The sequence below is a fragment of the Alligator mississippiensis genome, chromosome 1 (assembly GCF_030867095.1).
Source record: "Alligator mississippiensis isolate rAllMis1 chromosome 1, rAllMis1, whole genome shotgun sequence".
NCBI classification, from domain to species: domain Eukaryota; kingdom Metazoa; phylum Chordata; order Crocodylia; family Alligatoridae; genus Alligator; species Alligator mississippiensis.
The window spans coordinates 151,048,923-151,054,922 of record NC_081824.1 but is presented as its reverse complement, the minus strand read 5'-3'; the positions used below and the strand labels follow the sequence as shown (position 1 = coordinate 151,054,922).

At 47.3% G+C, this 6,000-nt stretch overlaps 1 protein-coding gene across 9 annotated transcripts in view; it reads left to right on the top strand.

The window, feature by feature from the left end:
- The first annotated feature begins 5,373 nt into the window (after positions 1 to 5,373).
- Positions 5,374 to 6,000, top strand: part of SIPA1L2 (signal induced proliferation associated 1 like 2) — a 252,417-nt gene continuing 251,790 nt past the window's right edge. For 4 of the 9 annotated variants that reach the window (XM_059715456.1, XM_059715435.1, XM_059715454.1 and 1 more), the window contains exon 1: positions 5,378 to 5,514. The gene's annotated coding sequence lies outside the window, so the exon portion shown is untranslated. Of the gene's footprint in view, positions 5,515 to 6,000 lie in introns of all 9 variants that reach the window. The other 5 variants (XM_059715451.1, XM_019479764.2, XM_006274502.4 and 2 more) reach the window with 2 other exon arrangements.

Below are 6,000 nucleotides of genomic sequence, written 5' to 3'. Positions count from 1 at the left end.
GTGGAAGCAGCACTTTGTTGGGCCAGGTCAGGGTTAAAGGTACTGGAGTCAGAGCAGAAGGTAAGGGTGGGAAGGGGAGTTGGTGGGGACAGGCTGGATGTTCTCCCATGTGATCCCTCACAGCCACACATATGGGTCTCCTCCATTGCCTCATCCCCATCCTGCGATCTTCCCCATGCTCTCCCAGCTGCATGCCGCCTCTGCTACCAATCCCAGTTTGAGGCAGGCAGCATCTCAGCTCTGGTTGAGACCAAAGATGAGCTGTCGCCTGCCTCAGGCCAATACTCAAATCCAAGGTGAGAGGCTTCCTTGCCCCTTCCCCCCATGCTGATTGAGGGAAAAAACTTGGTATTGGATTCTAGCAAAGACAGTTTTGATTCCTGTGGCTCCTCTCCTCGATCTCTGTCAATGTTACCTTGTACATTGGGTTGTGTTGGAGTGGCCCAAAGAGAGAATGACTGGTGGTGTATAGGAGATGTGAAAGCCACTGTGTTTGCATCTTCTCTGCCCAGAAGTCCCTCCACCCCACAATGGAGAGGTTCAGATTATGCATAGGGCCTTCTATGAGTCTTCTGTACTTTGGTGGATTTCACTTTCATTGAATGCATAAGAAAATATGGACCAATATTAGAGGAAATATATGTTGGGGTGTGACCTCTCTAAATAGTTCTGTAATCTTGTGGTTGATATTTATTTATTTAGCCATTTCACTTGGATACCCGTAGCATGGGGGGTCATTCTGACATCCACAGGCCTGATCATATGGCTTCACAGGCCAGATCTGATCCGCGGGCCATATGTTAGACACTCCTGCTTTAAATCAACCTGTATGGACTTTTTGAACCACCAGTAGGTTAGCAGTTTCTGAATCTGAGCTCCATATGTGAGTACTTGGGGAAGCATGTTGTGTTGGTGCTGATTTGAAAGTGAGGTGGGAGTGGAGATTTGAAGAGATGATACTACTTGGTTTTTATATATCCCAAGTGTTATGACAGGAGAGGCACCCTTCCTGGCAAAATTCTAGTAAAATGGATCCCATTGGGGTTGATTTGGAAGTCAAAGGAAACTCAACCCCCTCCCATTTAATTTTGTCCTTTTCCAGTTACACTTTCCATTTTTAGGTTTTTGCTAGGACAGGGCATTTTCACCCTCTTTCTCTTCCTCCTCCTTGAATGGATCCTTGTTAATGCAAGCAGCTCCTGTTTACTTCTTCTCACTCCTTTCCTTTGTTGTTGTTCTCTTGACTCCCTGAGGGCATACAGATGGTAGCCTGGCAGACAAATGAGGTGATACTACATGAGAGAGGGAGAGGGAGAGAAAAAAAGGGTTTCCAGCAAGAGTCCAGATCTCAGATTGTTGTGACACCACAGCATTTACTGTATGACAACAGCTGTTTATTGGACCTTGACAAGTTGCAGGTAATGTGTAATTTTAGGAAAACAGCCTAAGCACAGCCAGTATACTGTATGCATCTTGTCATACCTGCTAATATACCATGCTCCTGCCATTTATCACATTCAGTCAGCTAACAAATATTTTTACCTGGTTGCACTGCTATATTAGGTATGCTTTTTAAAGGCGAAACTTCCCTCACTTTCACAGTACTAGCACAAGGCCCAGGGACCTCTCAAATCAAATTAAAGCCTTATTAAATAGACTTGAAATGGCATATTGACCTTGTACTTCTTCTCTGCAGAGCTTGAAGGTGGGTGAGGGGGGAAGGATTCACTTAACTTTAAGTGCAGGAAGGAGTTAATAGTAAGGCCATAAGGTGCATACTTGCAAGGATTTCATAACATGGCTATGAGGGATATAGGAATGCCCCTGAACTTATAGGAAACCTAGAACTTTCAACCAATTTTCCTTAGCATATTGTTCCTTTGAGAAGATAGGTGAAACAGTAAATATTGTGGGAAAAATTGTTCCGTATCCAATAAGCTTTATGAAATACATCTTATAAAAAGAACCCACCAAGCAGATGTCAAATGCTGTTTTTAGCTTAGAGGATGTAACGGTGCTGTTTGTTATGATATGTCAGCATATCGCTATATCAGATCCAAAATATTTCACATGTAAAATAGCCAAGCTTGTAAAACAACAGTTCAGCAACACTGGGATGTAGTAGGCAGGGGGAAAAAAATAAAACCAGTCACAGTAGGATGAGTCATTTAGCTAGACCAGTTAAGCAAAACAAAGCTAGAGAAAACTTAAAATCCTATAGGGAGATTGCCTGAATACAGTACTGTATTTCTAATACAGCTCAGCAATTGGTAGAGGACACCTAGTGGAGGTTTGTAGAAACAGCACATTCTTGGTCAAGGCTTGTCTAAATAGAGCTGCTCTTAACTTTCCTTGCTCCACGCAGCAGTCAATATATATATATATATATATGTGTGTGTGTGTGTGTGTGTGTGAGAGAGAGACAAAGACAGAGACAGAGACAGATAAGGTTAGACATCCAATGAAACACATTGCACCAGCCCTAGTGGAGAATGCAACTCTGAGACCTTTTAGCCTCTTGTTCTCAGCCTGGCAAGATCGTGGGAAACAAATTCTTGGTCAAATTGTGCTGTAGCTTGAGAACAAAATTTGCCAGAGAGCATTTTTCATGACTTAGTATTAATGTACATTTGTCAACCTGGGAGCAGTAATGACGGGATGTCGAGAGCTTTCAGTCCTGAGACAAAACGACCAACAAGTGGTAAATCTGAGTGGGGGAGGGGGACGGGGAAGGGGAGCAAATAAGAGAAGGAAAGCTGGAAAGGGATTGAGGGAACTCCTTGAGGGGATATTAAGACGGACTGAAAAAAAGTCTTTTTTTGGTGCCATAACTTCCCCTTCGATCAGGAAACTGAGTGACAGCAAGAGCCACAAGGAACAAGAACTGAATAACTGTTATAAAGAGCTTAAAGTCTAGAGAGGCACTTGGTTTCCAGAGTGAGACTCAGAGGTATAAGTAGCCAAAACACTACAGTAATGAGACTATGGGCTAGAATGAAATTACAGCAAATGCTGCAGACTGAGCTTTGTCTTTCATTTAAATCTATCTTAATTCTCTGGGTTGAGAATTGTTTCTCTTGATGTGAGATTTCCTGGGTTAGCCAGGGTTTTAGAGGAATTATACTTCCAAGAAAGACAATGTTTATCAAATGGTCATAATGGAAAACCTTGTTGTTTCACTTGCTGGTTTTTTTATCTGAGTTTCTTTGTTCCTTTTTCTTGTTTTGATAGACAAACCTTCCGTTGCTTAAGCCGCAATAGTCACTTTGGCTAAAAATAATAATATTAAAAAAGGAATCCAAATACTAAGTAATTTATATACCATTTGTCAGTGCTTGGGAGTAAATCGTGCATGTGTGTTTTTCCCCTCTGTTCACATGCTTTCTGTGTTCAATCTACTGAATGAGAGGCTAGGGATATATTTCTGATATTAAAATAATCTAAAAGGGATGATGAAGGCTAGCAAACTGCAATATGAGCTACCATGTGTCTTTTGAATGATGGGAGTATGTGTGTTATTTTTTCTTCACTATTCCCTTTTGCTCTGTTCCTATAGGAAGGGTAGACAGTAAAGTGAACTTTACAAGACAGCAGGATACTTGTAAATGTTAACATGCTGCCTTCTTGCAAGGCCTGAGACTGGTACAACCAGAAAGTTACATACACGGAGACAGGAAAAAAGGTAGCACAGTGGGTTTGCTTTTGTGTGTTGGGGATTTTTTTGGTTGGTTGGTTGGTTGTTTTTTGTTTAAAAGATGTTGCAAGCCTCCTTGTTGTTTCAAGTGGCTGATGAGAAAATATCTTAGCAAGGATCTTGATGAAAGTTAACCTCATACTTATTTTGGAACCTCATCTTGGGAAGGTTGGCCTCATGATGGCATGTTTGGCATTTTGTCTTAACTGATCCTGATAATAAAAGTGGGGAAATTCAGGGTGGTGACCTTGTCAAAGCGAAAAACAGATGTTGATTGAATCAGCTATTACACCTGACTGATGCTTGTGGAGGTGGATGAAGTTTGGATGCATGGTAGTATTCGTGAAGCAAAAACACTTTCCTCTGCGCTCTTCAAAACAGAGGATAAAGACCATTTCAGGCCCCAACCAGGTGACAGTGTAAGAGTGACACATTCTGCACTTTGGGAGAACAGTTTTGCATGCATTTGTTATACTAGAAATAGCTTTATTGTTCTGAAAAAAAGGGTGCAAATCTAATATATGACATGGACTACAGACCAGCACCAAAAAGCAAAACATTTTCCAACAACACAGTCTGGGGTTGTCACAGCTCCTTACTCCCCACAAATGTCACTTCCACTTGCATATGCATGTCATTCATGGGTGCTTTTTTTTTTTAACTGAGTCTTTGAAGTACCACCAGTTCTTATTCCTGGCTATCTATAATTGCTGCTCTCCTGTGGGGCTCACAGAAGAAATGGGACTTTCCAAGGTATCTGAATGAGACCAGGGTGGGTATCTGGGACTGGAAGGTCATTCAGTGCCTTATGGCACAGAAAACTGGAATAGGAGGCCATGGCATGGATATGGGAGGAGGGTGGAAGGGACAAGAAGCAGCCACATAGGAGACCCGAGAGGTGGGCTTGGGCAGAGTTGTCCGGGGTCTTTAAGGAGAGGCCAATTGAGATTGCAGCATCAAGTGCCCAACAGATTCCCTTTGGCTTCTGGTGCAGGTACAAATCCTTGAAAATTAGGGTTAGAAAGGACCGCAGGAGCTCATCTAGTCCAACCCCCTGCTCAAAGCAGGACCATCCCCAGGTAGCTCACCCCAGCCAAGGCTTTGTCTAGCTGGGTCTTAAAAACCTCCAAGGATGGAGAGTCCACAACATCTCTGGGTAACCTGTTCCAGTGTTTTACTGCCCTCCTAGTGAGAAAATTTTTCCTAACATCTAACCTAAACTCCCCTTGCCACAACTGGAGACCATTGCTCCCTGTTCTGCCATCCACCACCACTGAGAACAGCCCAGCTCCATCCTCTTTCAAACCCCTCTTCATGGATTTGAAGGCTACTATTAAATTCCCCCCTCAGTCTCCTCTTTGGCAGACTAAATAAGCCCAGTTCCCTCAGCCTCTCCTCAGAAGCCCTGCCCCCAGCCCCCTCAACATATTCACTGCTCCCCCCCCCCCGGAGTCCTCCTGGGCCTTGCCCATCTACATCCCAGCACCCTCCTGCCTAGGTCCCCCCAACAAGACCCCCCCCCCCACATCATGCCACAAGGGCGGGGCCAGGGGCAGGTGGGCGTGGTTTCGCCGCTGGGAAGTGGCAGCGCTGGCGTCCAATGGCGAGTGAGGAAATTGCCGAGGGCGGGGAGAGAGTGTGGGGGCGGGGCCAGAGGGAGGGGCTGGAGCGCGCGTGTTGGGGAGACAGGCAGAGAGTGCGAGACAGAGGGCGAGTAAACGCGCGGCGGCAGGTCCCGCTGCCCCCTCCCTCCTGGCGCCGGGCAGCAGCGGGAGCAGCAGCGGGAGACGCGGGCCGGGGTGATGGGCGGCGCGCGGCAGGTAAAGTCCGCGGCGGCTCCGGCTGCGCCAGTGCGTGGGGAGCGGGTTGCACGGGTGGACCCCAGTGCATGGGGACTTGCAAAGGGAGAGCCGAGTGCATTGGGGAGGGGAGGAGTTGTAAGGGACGACCTTAGTGCGTGGGGGTTGCAGCGTCCCGGGCCGGGGGAACCTGTCTCGGCGGCGGGGGGCAGGTGGCAGCCGGCGCCCTGCGCGGGGATGCTTCTCTCGGCACGGCGGCGGGTGGGAGCCGGCGCGGGGTAGCACCTCCAGGTGCGCGGGCCGCTGGCGCCGCTCCGCCAACTTTCTGTCCTTCCCCGAGCAGGGCCGGGGCGGGGGTGCCGGGGGCTTCCCCGCGCCGCGGGGCTGGGGCCGGGGCTGCGAGGGGGCAGCGCGGTGCGGGAGCCCGGCAAAGTTGGGAGGAGGAGGAGGAGGAGGGGGATGGCTTATGTAAACCCCCCGCCCGCCTCTTTCTTCCCTCTTTTGTGT